This window comes from Equus asinus, chromosome 28 (genome assembly GCF_041296235.1).
Source record: "Equus asinus isolate D_3611 breed Donkey chromosome 28, EquAss-T2T_v2, whole genome shotgun sequence".
In the NCBI taxonomy this organism is placed as follows: domain Eukaryota; kingdom Metazoa; phylum Chordata; class Mammalia; order Perissodactyla; family Equidae; genus Equus; species Equus asinus.
The window spans coordinates 28,626,997-28,635,784 of NC_091817.1; the positions used below are offsets into that span (position 1 = coordinate 28,626,997).

At 39.1% G+C, this 8,788-nt stretch overlaps 1 pseudogene; it reads left to right on the forward strand.

Annotated features, from left to right (window-relative positions):
• Positions 1–2,173: 2,173 nt before the first annotated feature.
• LOC106837474 (PSME3-interacting protein pseudogene) lies at positions 2,174–7,909 on the forward strand (annotated as a pseudogene).
• Positions 7,910–8,788: the final 879 nt, after the last annotated feature.

Genomic DNA, 8,788 nt, shown 5'->3' on the forward strand with positions numbered 1-8,788 from the left:
CCCTCCCTATGCTGCCCTTTGATCAGCCCTTCCTTTTCCTGGGAAGGGGTCTCTTCCCCTGAAACCTTTAAACCCCTCCTTCTTCCATGCTTGTTGAATATCTAGAAGGCTATGAGGGACAATGTATTATTCAATGTAAGCTGACTACTGTAAAAATAAAAAGAATATCTCAAAATATAAAAGTTTCATGCAATAAAAGAGGTGCTTGTCATGGTCCATTGAGTCAGAATGTAGTGAACATGGAAGGAGAAAAGTCTAGAAGGTTACTTTGGGTTTTACGGTCTAGGTGGTAAGTGGCATAAAACACTTTCAGCCACATTTCATTGGCCAAATTTAGTCAAGTGATCCACATTAACTACAAAGAAGACAGGAAAACTTTAGTGATCCTTAGTGCAGTGGAAGAAAATTTAAGTGTTAGCAAAAATCGCATCTCCTCTACCGTACCATGTCTGTCCTCACATTTCTTCCCTTCCTTCTTCTTTCCTCCTCTCCCCTCCCCTTCCCTTCTCTAGCCATATTAATTATCCGCTTCTAGCTGATCTCACCAATCTTGTATTTAAAAAAAACAAAGCACTACACTAATGATGCACAAATTTCTCTCTCCGGCACCAGCATCCCTCCTGAAATCCAGAAGGATATGTCCAACCATTTATTGAGCATCTTCACTTGCCTTTTTCATAGACTTTTAAAACTAAGCAAATTTAAATAAAACTAATGGTTAGCCCTGTCCCCAAGTCTGGTCCTCCCGTATGTTTCAGTTCTGTAAATGGCAACTCTCCTTGGCTCATATTTTGTGAATTGGATCCTGAATCTGAGCATTAGCCCAACCAGCACTTTGATCCTAGTTCACTCTTCTCTCACTTGGATTACTGCAATTACCTCTCAACTGATTTTCCTTTTTTCCAAATTTACCACCTCGCTATTTATTTTTAACAAATATCCAGAGTAATCTCATTGAGCCTTAGTTCGGAATTTATTACTCCATACCTAAAAACTTTGTAATGTTTTCCCACGCTGTGCAGGCCAAAGCCTTCAACTCTGCCTGGATAGACCCTCTTCCATGTAGCTGCATGACCCTCTCGCATCTTTGAGGTTTCAGCCCAAATGTCATCCTATTAGAGACAATTTCCAAAAACCCTATGTAAAATTAATAGCCACCCCCTACACATATCCATTTTCTTCCCGTTTACCCTGATTAACTCTTTTTCCCTCATTCTACTTATCATCAAAGCATATATTATTTATTATGACTCTCCAGAGAGCCCTATATAAGATTGCAACCCCAAACTTCCTTCTACTCTACCCTGCTTAACTGTTGTTTTCCTCCTTAGAATACTTATCAACAAAAAACATATTATTTAATTGGCTGTTTATTTCTTGTGTTAGTTTTCTATGACTTCTGTGACAAGTTACCAGAAACTTAGTGGCTTAAAAAAACACAAGTTTATTATCTTACAAGTCTTAGGCCAGAAATCTGACATGAGTCTCATGCTAAAATCAAGATGTTGGCAGGCCTAGAATTCTTTTCTGGAGGCCCTAGGAGGAAATCTGTTTCCTTACCTTTTCCAGCTTCTCAAGGCTGCTTGATTCCTTGGCATGATCATGGCCCACTTTCACCTTCAGAGGCAGCAATGGCTGCTTGAGACTTTTACACATGGCACCGTTCTGACTCTGACAGTTCTGCTTTCTTTTTCCACATTTAAAGACCCTTATGATGACCTTGGGCACACCCAGAAAATCCAGGATGGTCTGTCAATCTGAAACTCAGTTGATTAATTTAATTCCTTATGTAACTGATTCTCCTGTACCATACAGCTCAACATTTTCCCAGATTCCAGGGATTAAAACGTGGGCATTAATCAGGGTGAGCATTATTCTGCCTACCACACTTGTTTGTTTTATCTCTCCGTGGTCCCCAAAAGAATAGAATTATTGAGAGGACAGGGATTTTGTTTCCTTACTGCACTTCTGTGCAGGATTGTTCTTGGTCTGTAGTAGCAGCCCAATAAATATCTCTTGCAGAAATACAATAGTGAATAACAGCAGCGACGAGCAGAAACTCTAAGATGTAACCACTTCTTGAATTCTCAAGGGCGGTGGTGGCCTCAAGTCATGCTATTGAAGTGTGGTCAGTGGACAGGCAGCATTGATATCGTTTCAGAAAGTGTTAGAAATGCGGAACCTCGGGTCCCAGACTGGATCTATTGAATCAGAGTCGGTGTTTTTACAGGCTCCTCTGTTGACACATGAGTAATGTTTGAGAAAGACTGGCCCAACAAATATAAAAATGAATCAATCCATTGATTGGTCCATCTAAGGAGTTTACAGGGATCTTATATTCCGTATTTGGGGTGTTGAATGACTGGACACTCAATTCCACTGATGCAAGCACGCACATTTGTGAAATTTCCTTTTCTCCACGTACTAAATCAACTCATTCCTTGAAGTTGTAAAATCCAAGACTTGGATCGCTGTTGCTGACAAGGCTCACACACAAAGCTACAAAATAAAGAGGCCAAGAACACCTAACAGTCTCTGCACCTTTGCCAGCACAAAGAAAAGGGACCAAAACAAAAAAAGGCACTCAACACACAACAACTATATGAATTATTCGAATTCCTTTGCTGAGGGGAAAAGAAATTAAAATACCTTTTTCTCCAAGCCTTTCAACAACAAGAGAAGCTTGCAGGAGACTTAAAACACCACTGTTTTTAATCAAGTCTTTTTGACTACTACAGAGGATCAGGCTTTTTTAAAATTATTATTATTGATTATTTTAGGTGTGTGTATAAACGTGTTTTAAAAACATGAAAAGCAAAAGAGGAGTGGGTAATTAGGCAATATAACAACAAAACAACTTTTGATTTTGCTTGACTCACAATGAGATTAAATGCATTTTGTAAGAAAAGGTGATTACATTATTTTAAATGAATTGAGTGCCATGGCCTGAACTGTGTAGCCTTTGGCTTCCCCTTAGTAAATGGAATAATGGGAGATTTCTCAAGGCTCCTTGTGACAACTCAATGCCTTGGTTTCAGGATGTGCCTTGTTCTCATAAGACTAAATTCATCTCTATTTCCAGAAAGATATTTCCTCTTAAAAGGGACAATATTAGATTCTGTATCCTCTCCCCACAAAATACTAAAATTTCTTTGACTGTAGGGAATTCTAGCCCAGTGCTGGAAATCTATATGCATATATACACACACACACACACACATACCCACACACACACTTATAAACATACTCATTACAGTGCCTTAACACATAGTCCTTTCTTTCCACTCCCTTTTCTGCTAGAATCTAGTTAGGGCTGGCAGGTCAGCTGCTTTGGACTAGGGTTGGCTGGGTCAGTCTCCACGATGAAGTTTGGCTGCTGTTCTGCTTCATCTTTCTGGGACCATGGGCTACCTGGGCATATGCTTTTGAGGCATCAGAGGATAGGAGAGAGAGGCATATGAGGACAAGAGATGGTGAAAACCTGTCCCACATTATCTCCTGAGATCAATTTCCTAGCATAGGGAATACTTAGTCCTGAAACTTTTAGAAGGTTGACAGATTTGCTAATAGATGTGCTGGCTACCACCAGGATGTGATCTCAGTTTCTTCATCTATAAACTGAGTAGCATGATAACATCACTCAAAGATTGTTTTGGGAATCACAATCCCAAAATGTCTCAGACAATGTTTAATAAACCATTAATTACAACACGACTGGTCCTTTAGAGCCATCTACCTCTCTATTACTTTAACAACAATTTTGCATTAGAATATAATAAATACGAAACTTCAATTTAATCTGTCATATCTCTTCGTTGCTACTTACAGTGTGATATACATGAAATAAAATCTTTGAATTTAAATAAGCACACTTTTGAATTCTGCCTACATCATTTATTGGTTGTGAGATTGCAGTCAATTACTAGCAATGAGCCTTGAAGAAACTTTCTAACAAAGCTGGCAAAATAACGCCTCTCACAATTATTTCAATAGTAAAAGAGGCAATACTTTATTTGTAAATAACTTATCATTGCATTTGGCACATTAAGACATGTAAAACCTACTTGTTCTCTTCACCTCCAATTTAAAAATTTTATAACTGTAGAAATGATTAATTCATCACATGCATGTTTTGAGGTAATAGCTGGAGTCCTTTCATCTCTGTACATTAAGTTGTAAATACTTTGAGTGAGTCTACGCTACAATGTTCATTTGCTACCAAGACGGCAAAATCCTGAAATTCAATAGATTTTTGCAACGTGTTTTCTCTTCCAGATGTGTATTGGAAGCCTAATGAAGTCTGTTTGTCTTCCCAAACCTGCTATGTCATTAGGAATGACTGACATGTATTTTTTTTTGAGGGGGGAAATTGTCATGTGGTGATCAAGGACAGACACAAATACTTAAAATGAAACAACATCCTAATTCCATCAGATGTAATATTATGCCATGTAATGTTTAATCAGTTGCAGTTTAACAGAAATTCATGTCGAATTGCACTCTGGACAATCCAGAGATGTTGACGACCATATGCTAAATTCCTCAAGGTGCACTGCGAGGGGCTCATGTGCTTGTTAAGGACATGCCAGGCCATCGGCAACATATGAATTGGATGGCTTCATAACACACGTGCTCTCAGGGGGGAAATTGTAGGCGAAAAATCATCATCTGAAAGAGGAATTTGCATCCTCTCTTGTATAATTTGGAAAGATTATAGTTTTGTATTAAAATTCAATAAAGCCTCAAACTGCTTATTGTTGAGCTACGTGTAGAGTTTTTCCGGCATCTCTGAGAAATCTTCAGAAAGATTGTAAACTTTGTTTCTTTAATATTTTATCTATCTTTGGGTTGGATGGAAGTGCAATGAGAGGCCACTGTCGCTATTTAGGCCGAGATCCTCACCATTGTCATCAATATCATCACCAATTTCAAGTCATTATTTACTTAGTTTTGCTGACTGGTGTGATAACCACTTTATGTGCACGATCACATTAAATCCTCACGATGTCACTATGATATTTTCATCACCATTTTATAAATCAGGAGACCAATGCTTAGAGAAATTAATCAGCTTTCTCAAAGTCACACAGCTAATAGATGGTTGAGCCCAGCTTTTGAACCTGTCTCTATGGCATAGGTTCTTGTCTATATTCCATGTGAATGTATGAAGAGAACACATATCTTGAGGAATTTTATGGATAATGTGATGAAAGTTGAACAAGTCTATTTCATAATTTTATGTCAGGACTATGAGTCTTATGGAGAATTGAAAAATGAAATTGTATTTGTCTGTCATATAAATGAAAGCCAAGAGTTGTCTGGCTGCCCATGGTCATGAGTTCATGAGCATCTCAGCTTTCTACTCCAACATCTCCATTGATGCCTCTTGCCCTCACAATCCAAATTCATCCATCAGTTCCATACTCTAGGTGGCAGAGTGGAGAAAGCAGGAAAAGAAAGACACATCATCTTCTCTTTGAATATCCTTGATGGCTCTACCTCATTAAACTTACAGTGATATTTCTCTTGGTGGCACACGGCCTCATCTAGCTTCAACAAACATTGGGAAATACACTGTATTATGTGAGCAGCAACGTATCCAGTTGAAAAGTATGATTCTGTAACTTCAATTGAAGAGGAAAGTAACATTGGACATCACCAGCAATATATACCAAAAATTTAAAGAAATATTACTGTCTGTATATTATGGATAATCTGGATGAGCAGTTTATAAAAAAAAAAGTTTCCATGAGATTTCAGGACTCACATTTGTATTCTTGCTTATAAAATTTTCAGTAACAAATGGTATGGTTTTAATTATTAGGCAGTAATGAAGAACGAATTGCAGCAATTCTACTGCATGAGTGACAAGCATATGCCAAATGAAGGTTAAATTACATCACACCGCACTATAGGAACAATCGTTTTATAACAATTTGAATAGAGAAAAATGATCACAGTTTTGATTCCCACAGCATACATGGTAGAATTGACATTTCAATTGCAAAAGAACCTGTGCCGTAGCAATCACATGCCAAGCAGGGGCTTTATTTCAGCCAAACAAGATCTCCTGTCAAGAAAAATCCGTGCTTGTCATTGTGAATTTTATTAATGTGCAGGGGGGTTTTATATATTTAATTATGAATTTTTTTGTTTTATAGCTGTTTACTAATGATAAGTCTATGAATTTTTTAACTAGTCTTATGTTTATTGCATAAATAATCATATAGTGAAATTAATTTAAATCAGCATGGGCTTTGTTGGTTTTTTTTTTTCTCTTTCCTTTTAAACAAGTTCATTTACACATTATTCAAATTTCTGAAACACAGACAAGTAAAAAGTGCTTGACAAATGTAAATAATCACTTGTAGTGGTAAAGTCGAGTTTATTTCCTAGTCTCCTCGAAAGCAGACTCATTCACTTCCTGCTATGCTGTGTGATCTCCAGCCTGAGATTAATTGGCACTTCTCTCTCTAATTCCCTCTTCTTGGCATCTATCACTTCCTTCAGTGTCTTCTGTGTCCTCTGTCATTGATCAGGAAAGGTTTAATATCAGTACTCTTGGCTGCTCATTTTGAACCCTTGTGAAATGCAGGGTTTGGGCATTTCATGAAAGAGTGACTGATGGACTGACTAACTGTCCCCTTGAATGAAAGCACAGAGTGGTAGTATAGGTGGGACAAAAGCGGGCAAGAAGAAAGAAAGAAAGTTTGAAAACCTGAAGATCCAGAAAAATGTCCAGAGGAGGTTTATGACTCTTGGTTTTGTGGGGGATAGGAATTGGCCACTCCAAAATGTGTCTCTTTGCCTTGATTATTTTTAAGAACAAAAGACTCTGGAAGAAAACCTCCCCCTAAATGGCTAAAAGAATTTAAGATAAAAGGCCTGCTCCAGGAAGGAGCTAATATCATAAGATAATGTAAGTATAATGTAAAATAAATGTGATAAAAAGGCACCCACAAGCCCATTTTTATCAAAGTTCTGTCCCTCCAGTCACATTGCCTATAGGTGGCCCAGCAAACACTTGTTCAGCAAGCATCCGCATTTCCATCTCCATGTAAATTGTCTTCCACCCCTTTGAAGTCCCAAACCACTACCCTCAACACCTTCCTTTGTCTTTAGCTGAAGATAATGCTAAAGGTGGTGGCTTTGGACATTCTGGCAAGTTACTCGATTTTCCTGGGTTTCTCCCATGTATACATGTTACTAAACTTTGTTTTATTTTCTCCTGTTATTCTGTTTCAAGCCACCTTAATTCTTAGACCACCCGGAAGAACCTAGATGGTAGAGGAATTGTCCTCCTCCCCTATAGTTTCTATGTGAAAAGCTATATGGACAGAGAGACAGGAAGCAGCAAGAGTAGGAGGCACAGTTCAAATTCAAAAAAAATGGTGAGAGGCTTAGATGAAGATAAGAACAATTTCCTTGATGAGGAATCAGAAACTAACAGAAAAGCAACAAAGAGAAGAACTGAAAGAAATGAAGGAATACAAAAGCAATCTCAATGAGGTTGGGATTTCTCCAGAAAACAAGAAAGAAGTGGAGAAATAACTGGCTGTGAAACCTAGAGGAACCAAGAACAAGTTCTCCCAGGCACAGCTGTTGCCAGGAGCTCTGAAGCATGAGAGCTCAGAGAGTGGCCACAGTGTGAAAAGACTGAAATTGGACCCTGAATCAGATGATAACAATCAAGAGGCTCTGTCCTGCGTGTCTCTTGGAAGTACATCCCTGAGTGGTCCCTCCATCTACTGCCCCTCCACTGCAGTCTGTAATGGCATCCTCCCAGGCTTGGGCATCTAGTCTGGGATAGTGACTCTGAGTCCAGCTCATACAGCAAAGCACTCTCAATGCCATGGCCTAGATTGTCTCCTCCATCTCCCAAACCAACATCTTCCTTGGGGCAGCCTAGCTTCTGTGTCCTTACCACAGGGAGCTCCTCCCTAAGAGTAGACTGGACAGTTCATTCTGCCTACAGGCATTACCTCCCTCAGTAAACTCTTTTGCTGCTTCCTGTGCACACCAAGACATTTTAACTTCATCTAAAAATGTGCCAGGAGAAAAAGTAGGCAGCTAGGACAGACTTGCTGCCCAGAGGCTGGGAGTGTGGTCAGCTCCATGAGGGTGAGCCTCAGCTCCACGGAGCTGCTTCACTGAACTCACTCTGTTCACAGGCTGCCTGAGTCCAGGGACCAAGTGGAACATACTATAAGGGTCAAGCCATTTTAGTTTGTTGCAAGACAGCAATGAGTTGGATAAGGTTTTGCTGGGTTTGAATTACAGTTCAACTTCTCCCTCTGCTCAATCCTGCTTCCTTCTCCTTCCTTTCACATGTAATGATCCTGTATGGGAGAAAAAATAATTTTCCCTCTACCCTTCTAGGTTCTTGGCTAAGACCCCATTGTAATAAAAAGACAGATTAACAGGAGAAAAACAAACAGAATTTTAATAACAAGTATACCTCCTGTATAGATGGCAGATGCTTGGGAAAACTGCTTAACTTCCTGGAATGGCCCAAGTCATGACCTTAAATACCATCTTCAGCCAAAGACAAAAGAAGAGACTGAGGGCAGGGTGCGGTGGGAGGAGTGACACAGTTATGGAAGGTTATCAGGCAAAGCATAATAAACAAGGGCAAGGTTGTTATGCAGATTTAAGTCATTGCCTTCTCCATTGATAAGAGTTTCTAGAGATTTAGTCATGCTCTTCTTCCTGGTCTAGAGAGGGAGACAGCTTTACTAATGGTGATTTCCTTATAAATGTAAATGTGTCTTACAAAAGGGTAACTTCT